Source organism: Scyliorhinus canicula, chromosome 17 (genome assembly GCF_902713615.1).
Source record: "Scyliorhinus canicula chromosome 17, sScyCan1.1, whole genome shotgun sequence".
Taxonomy (NCBI): domain Eukaryota; kingdom Metazoa; phylum Chordata; class Chondrichthyes; order Carcharhiniformes; family Scyliorhinidae; genus Scyliorhinus; species Scyliorhinus canicula.
In genome coordinates this window covers 78,486,695-78,500,380 of record NC_052162.1, presented here as the reverse complement: position 1 = coordinate 78,500,380, position 13,686 = coordinate 78,486,695, and positions in this window count along the sequence as shown.

Genomic DNA, 13,686 nt, shown 5'->3' with positions numbered 1-13,686 from the left:
ACTACACGGGCCAGACGTAGGAAAGGAGGCTCCCAGCGACAGAGCTCAGCCCACCGATCGGTGGACCAACCCCTCCCCCACCTCCTCATCAAAGGCCACCACCCGACGCTTACATGCCAATGTCCCGACGGCCCAGAACAGGTTAGAACGGCGCCGGCAGGGCTCGGCTCTTTTCTTACGGCCCCTCGGCCCATCCGGGCCAGAGAATCGGCGGGCTGGCTGCGACCGGCGCTGCGCCAAACACGCCAGCACGAATGGCTCTGTGTAGAATTGCGTGCCGGCGTCGGGGCATCGTGGCCCGTTCACGGGGATTCTCCGGCCCGGCCCAGGGCTGGGAGAATCCCGCCCTGGGTCTCTGGATTACTAGTCCAGCGACAATACCATTATGTGCCACTGCCCCCTGGAGAAAGTGGAGAGGTAAGTTTAGCAAGTAATGAGGAAGGCAAATGGTATGTCGGCCTTCATTGAATGACAATTGAGTTCAGATGGAGGGATGTCTTACTGCGTTTATACAGGCCCTTGATGACACCACACCTGGGGTATTCTGTGCCGTTTTGGTCTCCCTATCTAAGAAAGGATATCTTTACCACAGAGGGAGAGCAGCGGAGGTTCACTAGGCTGATACCAGGATTGGTGACTGAGGAGTGATAGAGTCAACTGGACTGTATTCATTAGAATTTAAAAGGGTAAGAGAAGATCTGACTGAAATGCATAACCTTTGAACAAAGTTGGACAGACTAGTTGCAGGGAGAATGATTTGCAGGGTTGATCATTTAGCACTGAGATATGGAAAGATTTTTTATACTCAAATCTGTTTCACTGTTAATCAGTGTAATTCTCTACCACAGAAGGTTGTGGATGCCAAGTAACTGAATGCATTCAAGAAATAGATCGATTTTTTCTCGATTTTAATGCCATCAAGGGGTATGGGGAAAAAGCGGGAACATGGCATACTGGATGGCGGAGCAGGCTCGAAGGGCCAAATGACTTACTCCTGCCAATAGTTTCTATGTCTCTTCCTACTTTGAATAAATATGTAACACTCTTTCCATTCCTGTGCTATGTCCCACAACCCGAACGAGTTTCAGAGGCTATAACAAATGCACCTGCAATTTCCTCATCCACATCATTTAAAACACTCAGATGCAATTATTAATATTTATTCTGAATTCACAGCTTCACTGCAGTGATGAACAATAATTCCGTAATATATTTGTAAAAGTGGCATAAAATTAGGAAAATTAACTTGTATATTTCCTTTCATGTTTGCATAAGTGCAATCAAATAACCAAAACCATGCAACTGGCATATTGTAATGTTATACTCTGTCATCATGTTTATTCATATAATGTTGATGAATGGCTTTGGTACCACACAGCTTCAGCAGATAACTGTTAGCTGAATGATTTTGTCTCCAATCAAATATAAAAATATTGTGATATCTGTGTTATTGGCGAGCACCCCTTGCACAACACTCCAACATTCTGGAATCTTTTTTAAATTTCCCTCGGTTGGATCAATGTTCCTGCTCTGTGGCTCCCATTATCAACATTGTCTCAGCAAACGCCTATTTTTTAGAAAAATCTTGCAGCAGACTCTTCACTTCATAGTACGTTGAAAAACGGCACAAGCCGAAGAGACCCCCAGGGGAGGCAATGGCATAGCAGTATTGTCACTGGACTAGAAATACAGAGACTGAGAGTAATGCGCTGGGGACTTGGGTTCGTATCCCAGGTTTGAATCCCGCCATGTCAGATAGTGAAATTTGTTTACAATAAAAACAAAAATCTGGAATTAAAAGTTTAATGATGACCATTAAACCAATATTGATTGTTGTAAAAACCCATCTCGTTTACTAATGTCCTTTCAGGAAGGAAATCTCTCCTTACCTGATCTGGCATCCATGTGACTCCAGATCCATTTGTGGGCAGCACGGTAGCATGGTGGTTAGCATAAATGCTTCACAGCTCCAGGGTCCCAGGTTTGATTCCCGGCTGGGTCACTGTCTGTGTGGAGTCTGCACGTCCTTCCCGTGTGTGCGTGGGTTTCCTCCGGGTGCTCCGGTTTCCTCCCACAGTCTAAAGATGTGCGGGTTAGGTGGATTGGCCATGATAAATTGCCCGTAGTGTCCTTAAAAGTAAGGTTAAGGGGGGGGGGGGGGTTGTTGGGTTACGGGTATAGGGTGGATACGTGGGTTTGAGTAGGGTGATCATTGCTCGGCACAACATCGAGGGCCGAAGGGCCTGTTCTGTGCTGTACTGTTCTATGTTCTATGTTCTTAATTGCCCTCAGGGATGGGCAATAAATGTGATATATGCGTGATTGGCGACTACTGGGTTTGAGCAACAACAAATTATTTATTTGAATAACCGTAACTATATTGGCACAACCCCCTAAACTAGTGCGTGGCCAATTCCCAATGACACAATTGAAATTAGACCATCATTCTTCAAAAAACACCCAAAGTCTTTGGCACTTGTCTACTTAATAACTGCAATCACCAGGTTTATAAAATGTAAATGCAGTTAACTTTATTCATAACAATAACTATAATTAAATGTGCTGCAAATACAACAGGTTACTTATTACCTAATTCCTAATATCCCACTTTAACTCACTGCCTCCCTCTACACACATACAAAACTGACAAATAAGCACAGAGAGGAAACGAGGGATGTAAAATAATAATGAAAGTAAAAAGATCATGGGCAGGGTTCTCCGTGCCCGCGAGGCCCGTTTTCTGGAGCAGCGTGCCCCCGCCAGCAGCGGGATACTCCATCCCGGCAGCCGGACAATGGGGTTCCCAACTGTGGCCAAACCCACGACATCGAGAAATCAGCAGGTGCGAGTGCACTGCCGACAGAGCGGAGGATCACGCTGACGGAGAATTTCGTCCAAAGTTTCAGATGGTTGTTTCTGACATATCTTTCTTCAATCTAAGCTTTTAAGTTGTGGTTTTCACTGTAAATTAGCTGGCCTTTGTCCTGGAACTCACCTGTGGGAGGGGTCAGTCAGCTCCATTCAGGTTTTTGCCCTGAAGAATACGGGACGCAGAGCAGCGAGGGCCTTTTGCTACGGGGCTTCTACCCGACGACAAGGGAGACGATCACAAACATCTGACTACACAGACCATGAACGATTCCTGCGGACGAGCCTGACCAGCAGGATCAAGGCCCAGCAGCCAAAATGAACCAGTCAGTTTTGAGGAAGAGCCAAAGAAACATTTGTGCCTGTTTAACTATTTTTGCTGACAGCTTTGAGTATATTCCCTCAGCCCACAGAAACTCCCAATTAGGCTAGATTGTTGAGGTTGGGGTGGGTGAGTGGTTATGTATATTATTGCGGGTCAGGGTTTAGAAACCCCAAAATGCATCATAGAGTTCACCTGACCCATAACTTTAAATCGATTTTGGTTATGGGGAGCACAAGGGCCCACTTTACAGGTGTGATGCAACAGAGATCTAAAAGTATTCTCAAACAAAATGTTTATTCTATGAATCCAGTTAACATTTTTATAAACACACAGTAAACATCTCATCAACTATCAACTCAAATAAAGAATACAGTACTCTATAAGTAACCCTTAATCTTTCCTTACAACATATCTAAGATAATACACTCTTTTACACAGAGATTAGGTTTAAATTCTCTACTGAGAGCAGTTATCACTTTGAAATCACCCAAATGAACATTCTTTAGCTTGTAGACATTTCATGCACATCTGCTGGCTTTCACTGCAGCTCCTCTCTCTGAAAACGAAGCTAAAACTCACAGACACACACCAGCTTTTGTTCAAAGTGAAAGTAAAAGCAGACAGACAGTCCAGCTCCACCCACACTCTGACATTACTGCAGATATTTGACAAACACCCATTTCTTAAAGGTGTACTCACTACAGCCATTTGATAAACACACATTTCTTAAAGGTACTCTCACATGACTATATATATATTCATGTGTGCATAAGGGAACTTGTGTAAAAATAAGAATTTTCGATATGCCGCTTAGTTTCTTGCTTCCCATAGTATTTTTTATAAACGGTGTTTGTGTGTTATAGTCTGATTTGTGGAGGGCCTATTTTCTTTAATAAATTATTTATTTGTAAATTTACCATTGTTGTAGTCTCACCTTTCTTTCACTATCTGCTCTGGTTGAGCGACGATAATTGCCAGAACATAATTCCGAAGTCGAGGACCCAAAATGAATCTGAGTGCTTCAAATATGCTCACTCAAGAGAGGCTACTGGTTAGGGATAGATAGTCGTCCCTCTTTCTCTTTCCCTTGTGAAGTTGCACTGGTGGGGCACTTTTGGGTGACATTTCACTATCAACTGGAGAGAGACTCACACAGGCGTAGGTGGCGGTCGAGGTAACTGGCGCGGCATAAGGGCAAACCCATTGATTAGGCATAAACAGCGAGACTTGTTCCCTCTCTCTTGGGAAGCTGGACCAGTGAGACACTCCTGGGTTGTGGTTTCAACAGCTGCAGGAGAGTGACACCCGCAGTTTTCTGTGACACCCAATACCAGCCTGTTGTGGAGTAAAGGAAACCTTTTTAGAACTCCAGAATGATATCAACTATTTGGTTGAGTGGGCAGAGAATTGGCGAATGAAATTCTATCCGGAAAAGTGTGAGGTAATGCATTTGGTGAGGGTGGATAATGCAAGGGAATACACAATAAATGGGAAGATATTGAGAGTGGTTGAGGAAGTGAGAGACATTGGAGTGCTAGTCCACAGTTCCCTGAAGGTGAAAGGACAGGTGGACAATGTGGTGAAGGAAGGATATGGAATGCTTCCCTTTATTGGGCAAGTTATTGAGTACAAAAGCAAGGATATAAAGCTGGAGCTTTATTAAATGTGGATTAGGGCATAGCTGGAATTTAGTGTACAGTTCTGGTCACCACATTTCAAGAAGGGCATAACTTGTCTGGAGAGAGTGCAGAATATTGCCAAGGCTTGAAAATTGGAGATATGAGAAGAGATTGGATAGGTTTGTGTTGTTTTCCTGAGAATAGAGGAGATTGAGGGGTGACCTAATTGAGAGTGACAAAATTATGAGGAGCCTAGGCAGGGAAGATAGGAAAGAATTGTTTCCTCCAGCTGGGGGCTGGAGTCAATTTACCAGGGGATTTAAGGTGATCGGTCGAAGGATTTGAGGGGACATGAGGAAAAACGTTTTTACCTCGAGGATGGTGGACATCTGGAATTCACTGTCTAAGTTGTTGGCTGGAGCTGAAATACTCAACTCATTTAAATGGTATCTGGATCTGCATCTGAAGTGCTGTAAACTGCAAGGTTAAGCACCAGATGCTGGAAACTGGGATTAAAATGAACAGCTAGTTTCTTTTTTTCTCTTGCTTGGCTAGCGCAGACACAATGGGATGAATGGCCTCTTTCCACACCCGTAATCTTTCTATGGTTCTATGGCATCTTCGACAGTACAGGAGTTCCTCAGAATGGCATTGAAATATTATCCTTGATTTTTGTGCGTAAGTTCTGGGGTGGGACAAGGACAGAGAACCTGTGATTCAAGTGAGAGTGCTACCAACTGAACCATGGCATAAATTTACCTTCTGAAAAGGTTGAGGAAGCAGATTGAATATTAAGTTTCAAAAGGGATGAATACATGAAATGAAAAAAAAAACAGGACAAGGGACTTATTGGAAAGCAGTTGAAAAAGGTTATCGAGGTCGAACCTCCATCTGTGTTGTATCAATCTATGATTCCGTGAACAGGCTCTGAAGCTGAATGGCCCACTCTTGATCCTCAGTTTCTATGTTTATGCACTAGCAATTGAGAAAAGTTTGGCGACAGAATTGGAAAATGATTGACTTCCTGTCTGAGAATTGAACAAAATAAAGGATCTAATCATCAGTTTAATGGTAATTTAATACCAAGCAGATGATATTAATCTGACTTTAAAATTCTGTTGGAGAAATGTCTGCATTTCTGTTTGAATGGGACATTAAAATAGAACCTGAGTAAAAACATTAAAATAGAACCTGAGTAAAAACAGCAATTAAACCAATTATTTGGCAGTGAATCTGAATCTATCTAGACAGCAATTAACAAATCATAACATGGGGGATTGATGAACACATTTTGGAACACTGCTTATGTATTACAAAATCATTTTGCATCCAATTACAGTGGCATTGTTCTTTTGAATGTGCATTTAGTAAATGGCTGTTTATTTTGCCTGGTTGTAAAGTGCTCTTAGGTCTCTTCCTGCTCACGGGGAGTCCCCCATACATGTAAGTTGTTGTTGATTACATGTCCGATATTTACACACAATTACGCTTTTAAGCTTGATTTCTCCTTATGGTTGATTAAATGCCACTGCAAGTCTCCTCGTAGAACAGGCAACAAATTGGATTGAACATAGAAGCAGTTACACCGTCACCTATGCAAATTAAGCTAATGTGTTTAACTGTAGATATTGAGCACAGAAGGAGGCTACTCATAAACAATTTGTACTAATTCTTTGCTAAAGTAATGGTTCCTGCCCTCAGCCACTCCCTATGGAAATGCTTCCCACAGTCGAACAGCAGTCAGTGGTGGGAAATTTCACCTGAGCTTTCTCCTCACTCCTTCGATCATCATTTGAACTTGGAGACCTTTTATCACCCCATTACCAACTTAGAATCATCAAATCCTGACAGTGCCATTCAGCCCATTGAGTCTGCAACGGCTATTGGAAATAATATCCTACCTAGGCCCACAACCCCACCCTATCCCCATAACCCAGTGAACCCACCTCAACGTTTGGACATCAAGGGACAATTTAGCATGGCCAAACAACCTAACCTGCACATCTTTGGACTGTGGGAGGAAACCAGAGCACCTGGAGGAAACCCACGCAGACACGGGGAAGAAGTGAAAACGCCATACAGTCACCCGAGACCCGAATTGAGACCGGAACCTTGCTGCTGAGAGGGAGCAATACTAACCCCTGTGCCACCGTGCCGCCCCTCCCCCCTCTGTTAAATCTCTTCCGAAGCTGCTTTGGTTTCTTTCCTGAGCTTTATAGATTGAGGAATTATCCCATGGCCCTGTTGGTGGGTTCAATGGTAGGTGGAGCAGGGAGGGAGAGAATTGACTGCAGTCCAATAGTTGTTTCACGCTGGTGTGAATTTCCCATCGGACCTTTCGCCGGTGCCCACCATGACAGCTCGGGAAACCCATTGGAAGCTGGCAAGGAACTGATTTGCATCTCGCTAATGGGATACAGATGAAGGCCTGATTGAAATCTTCAATCGCACACTCAATTCTCCACGGCACATGCAAGAAAGCATGCTGGTCCAGAACATCCTGACGAGCAGGAGTCAGGACTCACCTGAACAATGCCTGGGACTGCCTTCAGGATGGAGGCCACTGGCAACCCTGGACCCCAGAAACATCACAGCAGTGAGTAGGGGGAAATCTGCAGGTGGATCTTCCAGATTCAATGTCATTGAGGAAGTTCAGCTTCTGAATGCATCTGGAGGTCCATCTTCTTTCATCAACGATGGGTCAATGATGTTTGACGCCTTTTCAATATGGCACCCAGGTATAATGGCGGAACTCGAGCCATTATGCCCGCCCCACCATACAGCGTTAAATCATTGGTTGCATCATTAATGAGGTCGGAGCTGGAAGAGATGGCGTGTTTTCCCGCTGGCTTCCATGATGGGAAATACTTCCCATTACTGCTCTGCTACAGGACTTAGCCCCAGATGGGAGAATTCCATCCCGACCAGAAAATTATGCTGTATAAGATGCTACTTCACCACTAGCTGTGACATTGTGCCCAGTTCTGTACACTATACGTTAGGAAGAATGCGAAGGCTTTGGAGAATGTACAGAAGAGATTTGCTGAAATAGCTCCAAGAGTGAGGGAATAAATTTACTTGGATAGACTGGAGAAGCTGGGTTGTTTCCTTATGTAAAGACCAAGGAGTTTTGATGGATAAGTTTGAAATCATGAACAGATTGCAAAGAGTAACTGAAGAGAAATTGCCTTCAATGCTTGAAAAGTCGCCAACCAGAAACACAGATTAAAAGTGATTTATTTATTGGATTATTTCAGGGTAAGTGTGCATTATTGGCTAGGTTGGCATTTTATTGCCCATCCCTAATGGCCCTTGACCACCTTCTTAAAGCAGTGGAGCCCGTATCGTGTAGGTACACCCACAGTACTGTCAGGGAGGGAGTTCCAGGATTTTGACCCAGCGACAGTGAAGGAGCAGTGATATATTTCCAAGTCAGGGTGGTGTGTGGCTTGATGGGGAACATATAGGTGATGGGGTTCCCATGCATCGGCTGCCCTTCCAGGTGGCAAAGATTGTAGGTTTGAAAGTTGCTGCTGAAGAAGTTTTGGTGAGCTTCCTAAGTGCAACTTATAGATGGTACAACAGGTGCCGCTGTGCATTATAGTGATGGATAGGGTTGATGTTGGAGGTGGTGGGTAGGGTACCAGTCAAGCAGGCTGCTTTGTCCTGGATGGTGTTGAGCTTCTTGGGTGTTGATGTAGCTGCACTCATCCAGGCATGTTGAGATTATTCCATTACACCCCTGACTTGAATGTTACTTGCCAGTTATCAGCCCAAGCAATACCAAGATGTTGGGTGGTTTCCAAAGTTGAAGCTTGAGAGAGAAGCCACTGGGCACTGTTTCACAACTAGGCCAACAAGTTCTGAAATCAAATTTTCCACTTCTTTCATGTTGGAACGTTGCATGCGTCCCTCTGCCAGGTTGGAGTTTGGATTTTTCTATGCTCAATGGACAGTCATAGGAAACTGTCCAGCAGGCCAGCCAATGTGCCTGGCACCTTGCTGTGCACACCCATGAGCACTCTCCTGTGGAAAATTTGATTTCAAAACCTGTGGACCTAGTTATGAGATGGGGATTAGTGGAACTATGGTGGTAAAGTTAAGTTGTCACATGAGAAGCAGGCACTGTCTGACCGCTTGTCCTGAGCAAAGATGTCTCATCTATTCCTCCTCCTCACTGCCTCTTCCTCCCCTCCTTTCCCTGGGCTGGCCTCCAGATTTCCGGTGACAGTAGTCATGCCCTCATAATGACAATGTTGTGGGAGGTACAGCAGCCAACCAAGGAGATACGCTCTGTCGTTTAATGGAGGGACCTCCCTAAATGACCCAGAGAGTGAAAGTGTTTGTTCAGCAGGTTGATGACCTGTTTTATAATGTTTCTGGTGGTACCATGGCTTTCATTATACACCTGCTGTCCACTGTGCTCACATGATCGGGTAGCAGAGGGGGTGTCATCAGTTAAGAATACAGGGGCAAGCTTTTATTGCTGCACAGCAGCCCTTGGTTCTTCTTGGAGGCTGGAAGACGATAGGGACACCAGAGTACCTCAGAATGAAGGAATTTGAGACTGCTGCCAAAATAGTGGAACTTCATCAACATGATGCACTGCGCATGATCACGCACAAACTGCGCACTGATGGAATGGTAGCCTTTGTCATCCCTATATTGCAGAACCATATACAGGTAGTCAATGGTACCCTGGATCCCACCATCCTGGCAAATTCATGTGCCTCTCATCTTGCCTCTCTGCTTTGGGAGAATATGGTGTAACTCAGTGGTTTTAAGGACTTTTTTTTCCAGGACCTACTTTTACCAACCGGCTGTTCCTTTATGCTTACCTTTAATGCGACAGGTGAGCCTGCTTGGTCCTCATGATCTCACTTGCTTTGTCGTTCCGTATTACTTTTCTGCTAAGGCATTCAGCTGATGATTTAAGTTCTCACTGCATTCTTTGAAAAAAATCAAGAGGTTTGTCCTTGAACTCGGCGTGCTTAGTCTTCAAATACCTTTCGGGTTTTGGGGGTTTCGAACTTTAATTTGGCAGTACGTCCCTCCATATACCACACATGGACTTTGCATCCTGATTTGCATTGACACAAAGCCATACCTCAAGAAATCATCTTTACACTGCTTTGTTCCAATTTCAGTTTTTTTCTTTGTTTTAAACAAACCATGTCCAGTTCTTCACCGTCCCGTTGCTTGTTTGCCCTGACCTAGAAAATGGAGGAATCTCACTTCGGTGATTTTGCGGCAAAAGCATGGACATACAAGGTGCATGACCTCAATGCACCTGCTGGGCGTGTGACCAGCTCTCTGCCATCGCTTCTTTTTCTTTTTCCATGCGTGTTTAATGGTTGTGCCACAAACATTTCTTTTCACATCATTTGTTAACAAATGAAGTTTTCATTCTGCCAGCATCAACACGTCACATTGTTGAGTGATCAGGTTATAACACCAAAAACATCAACAGTTTCCAATATATCACTGAAGTGGCACACATGCAAAAACACAACTGATGTTGGGCACTGTGGACCTGTGAAGCAGACATATGCCACCCAACACTAAAGAAAGTTCAACACTATTTTATTAACTACTTATAAAATAATAGACATACTATAACTGTGGGTTTACACGATGCTAGTTTAACTAGAGACCTGTGCCTGTCCGAACCAGTTGAATCTCTCAGCACGTGGTGTGGGTTTGTACTATACTTGATGCGCTCTTGTGCTTCTGAGAGGCAGCATCCAGAATGAGCGGGAAACTTGATGTCATCTGTTTTTATAGTGTGTGTGTTCAAACTGGTGATTGGCTGCGGTGTTTGTGTATGTTGATTGGTCCTAGTGTATGTCCATCAGTATCTGTCTGCACCACGATATACTGGTGTATATTATGACATCCCCCTTTTAAAAAAATGTTGATGTGAATGTGTAACAATAAATAGTGTGGGTGTGTGAAGAATGTTCCTAACTACATGTGAGGTGCGAAGACATATGTACAAATCTATAACCAGGAAAACAAAGCTATATACAAGGGAAGGTTATCGGATCCATCCGATAACCTAACCAGGAAGGAACGGGGGGGCCATCTGCCTAAGGACAACAGCAGGTGCAGACCAGCCACCATCCGGAAGATGGATGCGAACCTTGTTGTTTGGCTGGATGTCGGGGAGATCAGCAGCACATGAGTCGTGTGTCGCTTTTTGCTGCGTCTGAGACATCTGCATCCTGTGAAGCACGGGAACATGATCGAGATTCAGGATGTGAATCGACGGCACCGTCGTCCTGAGGGTGCGGTTCATCAGTAACTGTGCAGGCAACAGCCCAGTGGAGAGAGGGGTGGAGCGATAGGCCAACAAAGCGAGATGGAAGTCAGATCCGGCATCAGCAGCCTTGCAGAGTAGCCTCTTGACTATATGAATCCCCTTTTCCACCTTGCCATTGGACTGAGGGTACAGGGGACTGGATGTGATGTGTGCAAAGTTGTACTGCCGGGCGACGCTGGCCCATTCCTGGCTTGTGAAACAGTGGCCATTGTCCGACAACACTGTGAGCGGAATGCCATGCCGGGCAAACGTCTCTTTGAACACCCGAATGACAGCAGAAGAAGTGAGGTCATGCAACCTGATGACCTCCGGGTCGTTAGAGAAGTAATCAATGATTAACACATAGTCCCTGCCCAATGCGTGGAACAGGTCAATGCCCACCTTGGTCCAGGGCGATGTGACCAACTCATGGGGCATCAGGGTCTCCCGTGGTTGGGCGGGTTGAAAACGCTGGCAGGTGGGGCAGTTGAGTACCGCATTGGCAATGCCATCGTTGATTCCTGGCCAATAGACAGCTTCCCTGGCCCTGCGGCGACATTTTTCATCACCGAGATGGCCTTCGTGCAGCTGCTCTAGGACCAGCTGGCGCATGCTGTGCGGGATCATGATGCTGTCTAGCTTCAGGAGAACCCCATCAATGACCGCCAGATCATCTCGAACATTGTAGAACTGTGGGCATTGGCCCTTGAGCCACCGGTCTATCATTAGGTGCATGACATGCTGTAGAAAGGGGTCAGCCGCTGTCTCGCGGCAAATTTGTACCAGGCGTGCATCTGATGCTGGCAAGTGGGAGGCTGCGAACTGAACTTGAGCGTAACCTGGCAGACGAACCCTTCGTGATCGCATGGAATGGTGACCGACCTAGAGAGGGCATCGGCAACGACAGGTCTTTGCCAGGGATAAAAAAAGTTGGAAATCATACCTCCGGAGCTTGAGCAGGATGCGTTGGAGGCGAGGCGTCATATCATTCAAGTCAATTGTATTATGTTGATGAGCGGACAATGGTTGGTCTCAACAATAAACTGGGGAAGTACATAAACATAGTCGTGGAACTTCATGACACCGGTCAGAAGGCCGAGGCACTCTTTCTCTATTTGCGCGTAGCACTGTTCCGTGGGGGTCATTGCTCGTGACGCATACGCAACGGGGGGCCCATTTCGAGGCCTCATCACGCTGCAAAAGCACGGCTCCAATGCCAGACTGACTGGCGTCCGTAGAGATTTTCGTCTCCTTGTTCAGATCGAAAAAGGCCAGAACTGGGGCCGTGGATAGCTTGGCCTTCAGTTCCCTCCATTCGAGCTCGTGGGTAGGGAGCCACTAGAGGTCCGTTGTCTTACGAACCAGGTTCCTGAGAGCCGTGGTGTGCGAGGCGAGATTGGGAATAAACTTTCCTAGGAAATTTACCATGCCCAGGAACCGGAGGATCACTTTCTTGTCCTCGGGCGTTTTCATGGATGTGATGGCAGCAATTTTGTCCTCATCCGGCCGCACATCCAAATGGGAAATATGATCACCCAGGAATTTAATGCCCGACTGGCCGAAAGAGCATTTGGCCCTATTGAGGCAGAGGCCATGCTCGTGAATGCGCTTGAAGACGCGCTTGAGGCATCTGATGTGCTCCTGCAGGGTTGTGGACCAGATTATGATGTCGTCGACGCCTTCGATTCCCTCCATCATCTGTTCCATTATTCTATGGACTACTTCGGACGCTGAGATGATGCCAAATGGCATTCGGTTGTAGCAGTATCTGCCAAAGGGCATATTGAATGTACACAACTTTCTGCTCGATTCATCCAGCTGGATTTGCCAGAAGCCTTTTGAGGCGTCGAGTTTTGTGAATAGTTTGGTGTGGGCCATCTCACAGGTGAGTTCCTCATGTTTAGGAATCATTAGGATCTGTGCAGATCCTTAGCTAACCGGATGGTTTCTTCACACAGGCCATGGAACTCACCCAGTCGGTCGGTTCCGTGACTTTGGATATGACCCCTTGCTCCTGGAGGTCCTGGAGCTGTTGTTTGAGGCGATCCTTAAGGGGCGCTGGGATCCTGTGAGGTGCGTGTATCACTGGCGTGGCGTTGGGGTTGACTAGAATTTTGTATGTATGCGGGAGCATACCCATGCCCTCGAAGACGTTGTGGTAGCGTTGGGTGATGGAGTTGAGTTGTGCTCTGAAGTCGGTGTCAGGAGAGGCAGACACGTTGTTGGGAGAGAGTGAACCCTCTGCACCAGGTTTAGCAGCTTACAAGCCTGCGCACCAAGCAAGGAGGCTTTCGAGGCGGCAACGATCTCGAAGGATAGGACAGCTTTGTGAGCACGGTGTGTCACCTCGAATTGGCAGGATCCACTGGCAGCGATGGCATTCCCATTACAATCAAGCAGTTGGCATGCAGATGGCAGGCTGGACACGGAGGCTGCGAAGGTCAGACGGCGCAATGAGATTGGCGGAGGCGCCAGTGTCCAGGCGGAACCTTACTGGGGGCCGGTTGACCGTAAGCGTGGCACACCACTCATCATCCGGATCGATGCTGTGTATTGGAATGGGATTGGTGCTG